General features: G+C 41.0%; 1 long non-coding RNA gene across 4 annotated transcripts in view; it reads left to right on the top strand.

Annotated features, from left to right (window-relative positions):
• Positions 1–8,907, top strand: part of LOC106017214 (uncharacterized) — a 29,383-nt gene extending 20,476 nt beyond the window's left edge. For 2 of the 4 annotated variants that reach the window (XR_011812558.1, XR_011812554.1), the window contains 2 exons: positions 3,108–3,285; positions 6,737–8,902. This is a non-coding gene — a long non-coding RNA (uncharacterized lncRNA). Of the gene's footprint in view, positions 1–3,107; positions 3,286–6,736 lie in introns of all 4 variants that reach the window. The other 2 variants (XR_011812555.1, XR_011812559.1) reach the window with 2 other exon arrangements.
• The last annotated feature ends 6,065 nt before the right edge of the window (positions 8,908–14,972 follow it).

Genomic DNA, 14,972 nt, shown 5'->3' with positions numbered 1-14,972 from the left:
TCATTTGGGGCTATCAAATAAATCATCTTTGTTATTAAAAAACTAGATTTAGTCATCGAACCTTAACAGCTTCTTCCAGAAGTTGTTCTAATTTATCAATTTAATAAAAATATGCCCTTTTAAAAGTGCTAGTATTGCTAATGTTAAAAGAAATCACATGCATCAAAAGGCCAGGAAGCATCGGTAGCTTTTTGGATGCTGATAATGGTTTGTTATAACAAACCGCTGCCCCTTCTAGACTCTTAAGCTCACTGTTGGTGTGCAATTACCTTCGTGCTGTATCTTGTTCAGGAATCCCATGGTGTCCATCACAGAGGTAGCTGAGCTGTTCCTCAATAAGCAGTACACCTATATTGCTGACTTGTACCCTCAACAGACACCCACATTTTTTATATCATTGCACATGTGGTGGACTTGGGTGGAACTAATTATTTTTTTTAATTAGAAGAGGGCAAACATCACCCTTGCAAGCACTACTTGCGGGAAGCCCTGATTCTGTGTGTTCCTCCTGGGCGCAGGTTCCTCATTGCAGGTGGTGATGAGAGGGATAGGGGAACTGCTGCAGAGCCTCTGCTCCCAGAAAACATAACCAAATATTTGTGAGTGAGTGATCATAAAGACCACCATATGTAAATTGAGCAATTTATTTCCAGTTGTCGTAATTTACCTGTGAGTGTTTTGAGTGTTGGCTAATTGATGGACTGGATTGACTTGGCAAGCAAGATCATTTTTTTTTTTTTTTTTTGAGCTGTTCTGAGGTTCATGCTCATCTCCTCTCTAAGTGATAACACTGGTTCGTATTCCTGAATTTTAGATTCTCTCACAAGAGTTGGAACAGCTCCCTTGACAGTGCAGCACTTCTCTGCCTTGGTACTAGAGATGTAAAACTGAGTGAGTGAAGAAGTTAAAGCTGTCCTTCAGGGTGTGCTGCAGTTCTCTGGCTTCAGCGCTGTGCTCGCAGGTGTGGGGAGCTTTGGGTCTCAGCATCCAAAGTAGACTTCACCAGCACCAGCTTCCAGCTCTGGGTTCAGACAGCACAACCAGACCTAGCTCAGGCTCTACCTTCTGTACTTCTGGCACCATCTCTCATCTCCAGACAGCGTCTGACCACCAAGTACCTTCTCCCCTTGAATCCTTATTCTGCGTGTCAGAATTGCCATGGGATAATTGCAGTGTGTCATTGAACCTCTTGCTTTTTGGCTGAGTTCTAGAAGTGGAAAATTAAATGTATTGAAAGCAATTGAGGCCATTGTGTCTTCCTGGTGAGCCATGGTAACTGTCAGAGGCAGGAATTAGTCTTGTCTGGATACAGAAGAACAGAAATGTTTATCTATTTCAGTGAGAGGTGATATAGGCTGAAGCTGAAGTATGCTAACAGGGTTGGCTGTAATGAGATTATATGTCTTATAAGCACTAATGATTATATTCCCATTACTAAAATATACGTAGGGAATGAAGACAATTATACTGCAATCACTGTGGGGCTATGAACTTATTACAAAGTATACCCAGGAATCAGGCACATATTTTTATATTTTGACAACTGTACTTTAGCTTTCACACTGGCATATATCAGGAATCTCTCTCCTGAAATCAACAGAATTAGTGGAATTAGAAGTCAAGAGAGAAAAGCAGGCTAAGCAAATTAATATCCTTGTAGGAGGGAAAGCAGGATGAAAGCATCGCTTTGCTAACAATCATTGACTTGGTAAAATATGGTTTGCTTGAAATGTATTTTGCTGGAGTAAGCACTGCCACATAGGCCCTGGATTTCAGCAGGTATATAACCTTACTTTCAGCGTGGTGTATGTAAATCACGAAACAACCACATATACCTACTCAGCCCCAGCCCAGTGTGTTCGGTGGTATGCTGAGACCCTCCCTGGGGTGCTGTGCAACACAAGATAATATTTCCTCGTGCTTTCCTTCCTCTTGGCTGTCATTTCTGGCTTCTCATTTTATGATTTTTCAGGACAGGAGGTATATTTTCCTTCTGTGGTTGTGAAGTTTATAGCATAATGAAGCCATGGTGTGTGGCTTGAGATGCAAATAACTTAACTGATGACTGCTTGGCAGCTAGATATGTCCAGTTACATGGTTAAATGAGAGGACTTCTGCACACAGAGGAAATTGCTTTTCTGAAGGACGTTCTGGGAGCAATGTCCTTGGCTAAACGTTGAGCTACCAGGTTGGAGCATATTGCAACACTACTTTTTTGGACACCGTTTTTTCAGTAAAGACTGTCATTCCCTCACTTTGAATCTTTGTATATATTAGATGAAATCACATTCAAACAAAGATTTACAGATTTAAATTAAAGTAATAAATCTCTTTATTGGAACATAATGTAAAGAGTATATACGCTGTGCTATCGGTTGGCCCTGCGACTTGACTGCAGCTCTTCAGACAGGGGAAAAGGAACAGTAAGGAAATAAAAACAGCCTTCCTGGTTAAATGTGCCTCTCCCAGCTTCCCAGGCAGGGCTGTACTTTACCAAAAGAAACCTTGATGACGAAATAGTGACCCATAATACTGGTTGTGAAGCTTTTCTTGATAGTGCTTCTGCAAGCTTTTAAGGTGTAATCAAATCTTTGTGCTCTATCTATACTGTGATGCACTGATTTCTGTTTCATTTCTCTGTGAGGGGAAGAAAACCATTGTTGCTGTCAAGAATGTTTTTTCCTGGAAAATGTATATGCTAACATGACAATATAAACAAGTGGCCTTGCTGGCTTCACAGCTGGCTTTTTCTAGTGCCTTGGATGACCGTGGTCAAAGAGGGCGTGAGAGAAAACTGGGATACTTGTCTCAGTGTGCTCGGGAGATGTTTTTTTTTGTTTTTTGTTTTTTGTTTTTTTTTTTTTTTAAATTAGGAATTACATCCTTAGGCTTTGCTTATTTATTATGTTTCTGAAAATTTTCTTTGAGTTGCTTCTTAACCAGCCTTTGAGAAACTTGTTCGCTTGGATGCCAGCTGCATGGGATATCTGTTGTAGCTGCAAGCGCTCACTTCTCTGCTTTTGCAGATTAAAACATTCATTGCTTGTTCATAACTCTCCTGTCCTGCAGTTGTCCTCCCCTGAAATATCTCCATCCTGTTCTTCCAGGTCTTCATCTTTGTGTAGGTGCATGGAGGTGATAAATGAGTTTCACCTGGAGGATGAACACAGCGCTGAAGCTGAACTCTTCAGTTTAAACATCAGTTTAAACACCAACGTGGCCTTCAGCAGGCCATTTCCCGCTGAGGATGGCTTTACTCGGAGGCATTTTGATCATTACTTGTCAGTAAGTGTCCATGAAAAGAGTCTTCAAAAGGTCCTTTATTCTACTTGAGCTGTACAATAATTAATTTTATTTCACATGATAGCTGTTTACTGTTCGATATCTTCAGTAAAGTTTCATTTCTAATTAACGTGCATACCAGGAGGTTTCTCTTTATCTCTCAGAAGATATGTACTCAGACAATCCTGTTCTAGTAAGAAGTGCGCAAGCATGTATGCAAAACAGAGAAGCCTCTGACTCTTATTAAATTTCTAGAGCAAGCCTTAGTGTTATAAGCTTTTGATCAGATACGATCTTTCCTCAAATGCAATCCAATATCCCTGGGTGGCAGCTATTTCTTTACGTTTTTTTTACCCTTCTTATTTTAGCTGGTAGTTTCTCATCAGTTTTCTCCTCTTGTTTCCTCTGTGTAAGAACTCGGGCACTGAGCAGTCATGGTGCAGTTGTGCTCTAAAATGTGCAATTGAGAAGGTGGCAGTGCCAGCTGGGGTGACTTGCTCCGTCCTGGACTTTGGGCTGCAGCAGCTCTGTCCATGCTGCCTCTGGCTAAGACAGACCACAAGTGCATGCCCTGACTGAATATTTTGGAGAAACAAAGCAGGAAGAGCTCTTCCACCCTCATCCCCTCTCAGGGGGCTGCTGGGGTGCTCCAGCACAATGTCCCTGCTCAGCTTGCACTGTTTGAGCCCTAGGAGCTGTGCAGCGACAGCTTCAGGACAAAGAACAGCTGGGTACATATTTAAAAATGTAAATTTCCTTTCTGCAATTAATCTAATTAATGTAGGCATAAACGAGTAAAATAATTTTATAAACAAACAACTCTTTTCCATCTCTCATTATAATAAACTTCTAGAGATGTCTTAATAAGCCTTGCCTTGCACATATGCTGCCACATCGTGTTTAGTGTAAATGCACAGGCTCACCAGAAGGATGCAATCTTGCACAACACTTTCTTTTTATTCAGCAGCAGTTCTGCACATAGCCAGCTGTGGTGTTTGATCCTCCTGAACCAAGTGTTCAAAGGTCCTCGTGCAACTAGAGGGACAAGCAGATGGGGAGATGCACAAGCTAAGTGCCTAGCTGCCATGGAAACTGATTGAAATTAGGAAATCAAAGACAAAACCAGAAAAAATTTATCACTTTAGGAAACTCTTTGCTTGTCTACATCTTTTCATTTTCTATAGCTCCTTCCATCTTAGGCATGCAGATATTTTAAGTTTTAATTTGTTACTGTGTATTAGCTCAACAAAAGGAGTTCTAAATTAACCTGAATTACCTTGCATTAGCTACAGGCTGAGTGTATGCATAAACATGGAAATCCAGCTGCTTTATGAGGAGTTGCTCTGGCACAATAGCTTACTCTTATGTCTGAACTCTTAGAAAATTTAGCCTTGAGGGCTGACTTTTCAAATGAGCTATGAAAAAAATAAATCATTGTCAGGCTGGGAAAGTAGGAATCTGTGTTCTGTTAATGGCATAGCTGGACAATCTAGGAAAATTCTGGATAAAAAAAGAATTTATATTTTGCTGATTTGAAATAAAGTTGTCAGAATGCGTCTAATAATAATCATATTTGGCTGAAAGCAGGCAGTGTTTGTCTCAATACCTGCCTGGATGTGGTGCCTGACAGACATTGAGTCCCAGCTGAGCTTTTCACCTCTTAAATTCCCATCTGCCCCCCATGCTCTGTCCCGCTGTGTCCTGCGCTCTTCCCGTTGTTCCTCGCGCCCCTGGGTTGTGTTTGTTATGTGCCCGTGGTCCTGCTGCTCAGCCCTGGAGCACCAAAATCAGGAGCAGCAGCAGTGTGGTCTGAAGTATCTCCTGTGGGCAGATTAATAACCCTACCAGCATATATTTCTCTATCAAACCAGCATTTGTGAATTCATCAGTCCAGGAGCTGGAATGCTGGAAGGGCCCTGAAGGTGTTAAAAAGGCCATACTGGTTGCAGTTCAGTGGCAATCAAATCCTAGCCAAAGTTCAACCTTTCAGCTTCTTTAACTGACATTTGGAATGGGATTTTCAGCCATCCCGAGAGATGAAGTTCCACTAAAAATCAATGGGACTTTTACAGTTCTAATGACTGAAACGCCTTCAGAAATCCCATCCTTAGGATTCTAAATTATTGTCTCATTTTCAGAAGTGCTTAGCAGCTTTGCCTAGGTTTTACTGCTGCTGGATATCACTTGGGTCTCTCTAAATCTCCTCCATTAATGATCTTAAGAGCTGTGGGAGTTGTGCTGAGGACACCTGCAACCATGGCTGATATTTGTGGATTTTTGGATTAATTTTTTAAAACACTTGCCAAAAAAAAAAAAGATGGTGTTTTTTATTTTTTTTGAGATCTTCATAGAGAAAAAGCCTTACATTATTCTTGCATTCCCCTTTGTCAAGCATTCAATTCCCTATTCGATCTACAGGATCTAAATAAATGAGCATGTTTGCCTGTCTTACCCAATGTCTAATTAAATATGAAGATTACAGATGTACTTGAACTGAAAAATGAATGCTGATATATTTTCATTGAGATCTGGATTTATAATGAAATGATTTATTACTTTCAAATTAGAAGCATTAGAAGAAGTTACAGTGTTTGTACTTGTGATTGCAACAAACTGCTTATATTTGCATCTCATGTTTTTTATACAAACACCATCCCTCTTTTGTAGAAAATTGCTCTGAGATGATGATGTTGCCCTTCTGAGATTTTTTTTTTCCCTATAACTTTTTAACCGAGTGCAATGCCTAGGGGAGAAGCTGAGCCTTAATCTATTGCTTTTCTGGTTCCAGTAGCTGAACTCAATCTGAGGCTTGAAATGCCTTACTAAAAATAAGATTTGAGGTTGTTACAGCTGTTTTCTTGTCTATAGTTTTAATTTCTAATGAATTCCATGAACTTGATTTAACATTAATATTAGTTTGATATTTTTCCTTTCAAGAATATTTTTCAATTGCTTGTTAGGCTTAGAACATCTGCGGAAGTCTTAAGTGATGTTCTTCCCTCCCCCAAAATTGCTGATATGTGGACAGCAAAATGATAAACTTCTGCAGGAATCACTATTTATCTTCGTGGCAATGAGATCGCTGAGTATCATCCAATGAGCAAGTGGCTGTGCTGTATTTCAAGGCACAAGGCTGTCTGATGAGAAGGGCAGTAAGAGGCAAAACTTTATTTTATGTTTCATTGTACCTGAAACAAGAAGATATTGAAGGAAAAAAAAAAAAGTGATGGGAAAAAAATAATCTTTTGTGATTCACCTGACATGCGGACCCCCAGAATAGCTGTGTGTGAGCAGAGTGCAGTGGCAGGTGGAGTTTATTTCCTGGAGATGAAGCAGAATTGCAAAAGAGGAAGACGGGGCTGTGCTGGGTGTTAGCAGACAGAGCCCATGGTTAGCGTGTTTGCTGTTAGTATGAACTTTTTCTTTTTTTTTTTTTTTTTTTTTTTTTCCCCAGGATAAGACCTTGGGTGAACTACAAACTACAATCACTGGCACTAGAAGACTTTGCAGCCAGTTTTGTCTTGACTCATGCATGTTGTCTTCAGTACTGAGTAGATATCTGACGAATAAGTGAAAGCAAGAAAAAGATCTTGTTCATTTAGTTCAGACCTATGTAAATAATACCATACGTTAGTGTGGGGAAAAATGCCTTTTTTTGCTCTGGATTTACCATAATCTGGCATAAAAATAATATGCAATATAAATGTGTTTATACCTTAGAGTATCTTGTTAAACCATTTAAAGTTAACTAATGTTTAGCTGTTCTGAAACTTTAATTAGCATTTAACAAGAAAGCAACAGTATAGCCAATTAGACATCTAAGCAATAACGCACACATACACTTCTATTTTCTAGCAATTAATTGATAACTAGTTTACCGTGGGCTAATAATTAAATGAGAAAACATTCTGAGCAAATTGAAAGCACTGATGCAAATGAGTTCTGCATTTATTCTTTTCAAATTCACTGACCACATTATCTAATCTGTCGCGAACAGAGAAATCCTGAATTATGCTAAATATATACTCAAGCTGACTAACCAACCCTTAAAGCAACATTTGTCACTTTTTGGAAGCTTTAATTGCTCTGCTGAAGGAAAGTCCTAATGCAGTGCCAAGGCTGGCAGGTTAAATGTGGTGCCGACCACTGGTATGAGGGCAGCTGATGCTCTGTGCCCCGTGGATCAGTTGCCTGGCTGTTGGATCGACTCCTCTCTGCTGTTTTTGCTGGAGACAGCAACCCCAGGCACAAGCAGAGAATTGTGTGTGTGTCCTTCCCAAGAAGAAAAAAAATCTCAACCAAGTCTGAAGACAAAGGGGTCACCGTTTCAGCTACATGAGTGCTGGCAGCAGACAACTTCTGTGTTCTGCCAACTGAAAAATAAATGAAATGTTTGACAAAGAAGAATATGAGTTGGCAAAATCACTTGGTACATTCTGTACATGAAAATTGAAGACATTTTTCTACTGAATGCAGCAGTGATCACTGGGAATAGCTCCATACAAACAGGAAGCATCCCCATCACTCGTATTTGAAGTAGAGCAATCTCCAGAACATGGAGGAGAAAGTCTCATTTTGTCTTCAAGTTCATCTATTTATGATATCTTCCTCATCTGGACTGGCAGTAAGGTGAAATTGCCTGAGGTCTATCAAGCTTTAAACACAAGCCATCTGTTCAAACAAAACGCTCCCCAAAAGGTAGTGTTTCCCAATACCACCATTACCCCTGAGCGTGGCAGAACTGCTGTGTCAATATGCAGGGCATAAGCAAGGCCTGGCTGTTTCAATTGCTTTTCCAGCACAGTGGAACTGGAAAATAAGGCAACACCAGGTGTTTCAAAAGACTTGAAGGAAATGAAGCAATGTTTTCAATTATTTATTGTTTTAATTATTTTAATTGTTTATGTTATTACTATTTATTTAGGCAGTTGTCTTATGTAAATTTGGAGGTGCTGTTTTATTAGTGTGAAATCAGTACCTGGGACCTCACGGCAGTACTTCAACAAGTATTGTGTAATATAATAATTTGTGTTCAAATTTTAATGTACTGTGCTTTCACCCATGAGTGCAGATTAGCAGATTACGAGGAATTAGAAACATTTGTTGTGTTTGGTTCCTTATTGAAGACTTGAATCCTGCTTTCCATGTATGAACAACCTTCAGAAAGGAGTGAGTGGCAGACCCTGAGGACAATCCCTAGAAGCATCCATCAGAGCTGCAGCTCAGGTGAGTGAAGATCACTGCTGTCCCCCACCAGGTAACCTCCCCAGGGGGCAAGCACCCCATTTTGGGGCTGCTCTGCTCCTTGAGACCCCATCCTCTGTTTGCTTCATGGACTCTCCTGACTGCTTTAACTGTAATTTCTCTAGATGGATTTTTGTCAAGTCATTTATAGACAAGGTGAGTAATGGCATGTCACTGCCTTCTTTATTTAAAAAGTAACATTTACCAGTATCCACAGCAAGAGCTTCCTATTTGAAGCAGTCTCTTGAATTCTTTCTGAGCTGAGAAACAGATAATACTGAATGTAACAGACATTTTGGGATATTTCATGTCAAAGAAATATGGTAGAATTACAGAATAAGTATTGATTCACATTTATCACTGTTTCATAACATTTTTTTATTAAACTTTATTTAATCCTTGCTTTCCAACTCATTACTTTGTCTCTGGTTGTGACAGACTTTTATGATTTATTATGACCTCTTAATAGATACACACTTGGAGTTACAGAAAGGTAGAGCCATATTAGTTCTTTCAATCTTCTCTAGTGCCAATATAGGATTACTTTGGGAAATACTTGCTTAAAATGCTTCCAAAAGCTTTTTTCTAGTTTGAAATAACTCCCGTGACGGGGTGTACAGCAACTCAACTATTATTTGAAGAAAAGGTCACTGTAAGGGAGCCCAGGTACTTGGAGACTTTCCTCTTCCTCTGGAGCATCGTATGCCTTGGTATTGGAGCATCAGGTGCCTTAGAACTGGGGGTTATGGACTTGTAATGTTCAGAAATAAGGGCAAAGCAGACCTTATCCTTACAAACTTTCATTCCCAACAGCTGTTGCTAACACAAATATCTCCATATCATATATATGCAACTATAATTTGAAATTATAAGTAGTGCCTAAATTTACTGGTATTTACTGCACAGACATAAATAGAGCTAAAACTAACTGGAAAATAAAATAGAAGGAGGTTTATGTCTCATGTAGATGTCAGTGCTAACTTGAATTTATTTTGGTCTGATTAAGTATTGCATGTAATTATTCATCAAACTATATATTTAACAAGAACAGTCTGATTTAGTAACTCGAAGAAAAATATTGAAAAATATAAATGTTATTTATTAAATAAGAAATAACCTTAAGAAGTCATAAAAAGAGTTGCAGTCTGTAGTAAGTTTGGAGAAAAAAAAAAAGTAAAAATACGACACAACTATCCTGGATGTTTTGGGTAAAAAGATAATTATTATCTTACAGGCATACTGGAAGTTCTGAAATTTGGAGACATGGTGACTTGCCATAATGATCACATAAGGAATATAGCTGTTTTATTTGTGGTGTTTCTAGACTTTTTTTTTTTTTTTTTTACCTTTATTTATATGTCATAACTCATTTGCTTGTGATCAGATCTCCCTTCGCAGCTGTTGAGTGGATGCTGTGACTGCCACTTGTGTGGCTATCTGGGGCGCAGCTTCGCAGGGCTGACATCTGGGGGCTCCCAGTCTACGTGCTACAAATGAGCACAAAACACCCACTTTGATGCTGACGGCTTCTGGCTAGTGCTCCTTCATGGTGGGCTTGATTTGATCTGTCTTTGTAAAGCTGTAGTTGCTCTTAAAAATCCCCAAAGCCGTCAGATCTTCAGAATCCCCCAGAACCACCTTTTGATCCTCTGGAGTTTCATCTGGTCCCGTTTGAAATCAAGGACAAGGAAGGCTTTGTGAAAGCTTCCGTTAAAAGCAAGATACTACAAGTGTCCAGGAGTAAGTGGCAGCACTCGGCAGCTTGAAGCCATCGACAGAGAGCTCGCGGTGATTAATGGTCCCCAGTGTGCCCCGAGCCCCCAGCGTACCCTTGAGTGAAAGCAGGAAATTACTGCCGCCTTCCTATGGAGTAATCTTCTTTAGCTCTTCATCTATAAGCCTGCTTTGGGAGGAAGGGTGTTGTGTATCCTTTGCAGGAGTCTCTAATTGAAAGAAGAGATGTTTTTCTGGCAGACAGGGAAATTCAGGAAAAAAAAAATCCTCTTGGTGGGCAAGCTGAACTCTGTGGCTTAAGTTTAGAAAACAGATATTTATTGGGAATTTTTGAACCTGCAGAAAAAAACCTTCAGGAAAAATAGCACGGAGAAATACACATGTGGCAGTGTGATTTGCAGGCTGCCAACTTAATCATCTCGTTCAATCAGTGGGATGATGATATGAGTATCATCTGAATGCTCTCTGAATGCTGGCCACGTTGTGGTAAGCTGCCTTTTGTGAACCAACAGTGGTTTGATCGTCAGCACGCTTGGCTTTGAGCCCTCAGCTCCCGGTGAATTACAGCACCTCACTGTCAGTGACAAAGACCTAGAAGACATTCATATTTTATACTCTCATAACAGTAGGATGTCTGAGAAATGCACTGACTAAAGGAGTTATCAGACGATCAGCATCGTTTAAGACCCCTTTATGCCTTGGGAATATCATTAATGTAGTTTAGTGCAATAGAGAAACTCTTTTCTGATGGGGACAAAGAACATGTTCTGAACACTGAGATTTACAACTAAAACATTTTCTAATCAAATGGCCATTTTACACTCCTTAATTTAAGCAAATTTAACCAAAAGTCCCTTCAGTGCTTGAAGGCTTCCTATATCCTGCCTTCTATTCCATTACCAAAGTTTCCAGGCCAGGCAATGTTCTTTCAGAGAAATACCTGAGACACGTTTCCCTGGCAGCATCCTGCTCTCACCGCCTGCTCTGTCCTGAGCTCCTCCAGCCTCTCCTGGCTCTGCTCCTGCCGTGCCCTCTGCATCTCCCCAGTGCTGGTGTGGAGCACTCATGCAAAGCTGCCTTTAGATGCAACTTCACACGTCTCTCCCTGTTGAGGGCTGCTCCGTGGGTCCTAAGGTTTGTTTTTTTCCTCATCAGTTGCTTCCTTGTTTTGTCTGACTGCCACAACTTTCTCTCTTTTTTGCATTTGCACCATGTGAAGCCTGATATCTGGTTGTAAGCTGAGAAAGCAACACGCTACCTGATGGTTCCAATCAATGTGTCTGTGCTTCCCTTTTGGGTGGATCAGTGGGTAACTCAGATTTTTTGCTCTATACTAAGCCTAGACATTTTCCAGGATTCTCTGAAAATATTGATTAACCTTTTTGTTTGTGAGGCTATGGCTGTGAAATGGTGTGGGTTTTCTTTATCATTATTTTATTATGACAATTTCATAAGCTTCTCTGTGTTTTCCTGGAGCCTGGCCAGACTGGAAGCTAGCATTGAGGTGAACTTTGTGATGTCAACACTGACCCTGAGATCTACATACTGGATAGAAACCACTTTGTACATTTGCATATATTTTCTGTTTTTCATGACTGTTCAATATTCCAGTAGATTCTGCATTTCAACAAGTAACATCTAAGGTATGTACATATATGTACTCATAGCTATTCTTATAGGAATGCCTCATGAATTTGTCGCTTTAGGTTGAAAGAATGAAGCAAACTTGCTGCAGCCCCGGGAGGGCTCACTGGATGTCTCACGCTTGCAGAATTGCTCCTCTTGCACACGGGAATTGTCTCTACTGGTCACTCCAGCATCTCTTAGCACTTCCCAGGATTTCTTCTTTTCTTCCAGCAGGGTGCATTGCAGCAGTACTGATTGCAGTAGTGCTGTTCAGGTTTTCTTGATGCTAGCCCCGCTTTTTCATTTTTGTGCATAAATAGCGTGGTTTTGTTTTGTAGTGGATTGTTTTCAGGAAAATCGTTACTAAACATGTAAAGACCAGGTGGACCGTCCTTTCTATAAGATATGCATAGCATAATCTCCAGCTGAGCTGCAATTAGCTAAAGCCTCTGCTGTCTCAGGCAAAAGGGGCTCTCAGCCCACCTGTGGAACATGTTCCTGGCGAGGCAGCGGTGCTGTGCCAGGGGTGGGAGGGCTGCCCCCTGCTCTGCTGCTGGGGACGAGGGGACAGCGAGGGGACTTCTCCTGGGCATTGCTCTGCTGCCCCTGGCTGCACCAGCAGCTGCTAGGCTGACTATTTGCAAACCTAATGGTATTCCAAATGTGGCCAGTGGCTATTTAGATTTAGGAAAAAAAAAAAGTGCTTTTCTGGTGCCTGAGAGAAATTTGCTCGCTAACAAAGTATTTTGTGAAATTTTGCAGTTTTTACATAAGCAGTTATCCAGGGATGCCGTGCTTTACAGGAGTTCAGTTGTCACCTTAAGCAGCATCCTGGAATACCTCGTCTCATGCACCAGTCACAGAAGATGAAAGAAGTAAGAGTCGATCCTGTTGTGAGAGGTGTTAGAAATGTGGTGTTTCTGTGCCTGTTCACATCTCTGTCTTGATTGATGATTATCTTCTAAGAAAAACTTCCTGGGGTGGAAGCCATTCCCAGTTCTCCCTACATCAGTAATTCTCTATAAGAGGCTAAAATATCATCCTGATTTTAGGATGTCTGTTTTTTTTTCTTTTTTATTTTCCTCAAATATGTGCAAATCTGTAACCAGACAGGGCATGAATGTTTTGGTTGGTAAAGCAGCAATCGTTGTCCTTGGCTTGTGGGTGAACCTCCACTGTGCCAAGGAATCCCTGGGTGGGAAGCAGCACTGGTTCTGAGTTGCTTGAACAAACCCAGCGTTGTACGCTTTGTTTTTCATACACAGTGACTGTGCATGGGATCTGAAGGCATACACCAGCAGAGCGAGCAAATAAAAAATGCAATTAAGATCAGAGAGTTTGCAGCTCTTAAACAATTTAATCCTACAGCTTAGAAAGCCCATGGTATAGCGAAGTCCGTGATAAAATATAGCTATTATGGCCTTTAAATCAAAGATTCCTGACAGTCTAGTAATGGGCTATCGTGCTCCCAGTGGCAGCCGTTCGCAGCAGCAGCAGCCAGGCACTGCCTCTGTGGCTGACCTGGGCCGCTTTGCAGACGGGTTCCTCGCAGGTGGCATACAGAGCAGGAGGAGCAGGCACACCAGTAAAGACACTGGACTCCCACAACAAGCTGAAGATGCAGAGCCTTGAATGGGGTAGTTGCAGGCAAAGACATTGCAAACGTGTCGGGTAACAGAAGATTGCCGTGAGGGCTTTTTGCTTTGTAATTGGATGGGACTTAAGTTTTTGTTCTTGCTGAGTTGTATATTTCAATAAACATCCTCGCTCTCCAGATTGGAGAGGATCAAGGTCAGCTACTCCAGGAGATGTCATTAATAACCGTTTTTGTAGATTTTCTTGTGCTTTAAAGGCTTCACAAGAGCCTGCACCTTAGATATTCTGGCCTAGACTTTAGGAGCTGCTTTAATGCTGTGCCCAGTGAAATTATTTGTGTGCTGGAATGATGCATGTAGTCAAGCACTCTGCCAGACTGAGGCCAAGAGGAGCTGGACAGGGATAAGCCTCCATTTTTCTATCACCTTTTATGTTGTTTTTATCAGCTCCCAAAGTGAATCTCTGTGAAAATCTCTTGAATCTCCCCCGGCTAGCACAAACGTATATTTATCCCGAGTTCCTGAGAATGTTTCTGTGCTCTTCATTTAAGAGCCTTATACGAGGTGCTTTTCTTCACTCCAAGGGTGCAATGAATTTCCAAAGGGTGCATTTTTAATGTGACTTACAGATTTGTTTTCCCCATTCACATTTTTTTGTATGTTGCTTACCTATGTATTTAGAAATGTGTAATTTATGTGCTGTACTGTGGTACCTGTGCAGTTCCTAGAATTTGCTCACGCTAATCACACCGAACTGTCCTTTAGTATCTGCTTTGCAAATTTTGGTGCATGATAAATGATACTTAATGCAAACAGCTTTGGGGGATCCTTCACTGGTCTTTGAAGTCTAACTTATGCTCACAACCTGGGCTTCCCCATCCCCACCCCACGTGTTCCTGCCCTGCTTGTGCCTCTTGGCTCCCAGCACAACCTCCAGTGTCCCCCTGAGCACCAGCTTGCAGGGGGTTGTTAGTGCAGCACAGGGGTCTACATGCAAAGGAAGGTGATGTACCCACCTAAGCATGCAATCTTGCATTTGCACAAAGCAAAGCCTCTGTGTGTGTAAAAGGATGCTTTGGGGCTGCAAAGCAGGAGGAGCTTGGGAATGGCTGCGTGCAGCGGTGGAGCAGGCGACATCTGCAGCTGGCGTGTTTCACAGGTCAGCTTTGGAAAGCCTCCTAAGCAAAACTGTTCACTCCATTTACATTGTACTTCTATTTCAAACAGTTCATTTAAAGTGACGTCAGGCATACATCAAGCAAATAGCTTAGAAGAACAAAACTGTCAGACAACTATAAATTAAAGCGAGTTATATCAGAGTTTATGGTTTCTGCAACTTGTAATATACCTTGCAGCTTTAGCATAGTAGTTGGGCTCATGGTAAGACAGCAGCTGACAGGATTATATTTTATTTTAAGAAGTATATATATTAAGAATTCTATTTGCTTCTTTCTTCTTGTCCTTCAGTTTTTGTCTTGGAAACAAATGGAT

Source organism: Anas platyrhynchos, chromosome 13, assembly GCF_047663525.1.
Source record: "Anas platyrhynchos isolate ZD024472 breed Pekin duck chromosome 13, IASCAAS_PekinDuck_T2T, whole genome shotgun sequence".
Classification (NCBI taxonomy): domain Eukaryota; kingdom Metazoa; phylum Chordata; class Aves; order Anseriformes; family Anatidae; genus Anas; species Anas platyrhynchos.
The sequence above is the reverse complement of the archived record's forward strand: the minus strand, read 5'-3'. Positions and strand labels throughout refer to the sequence as shown.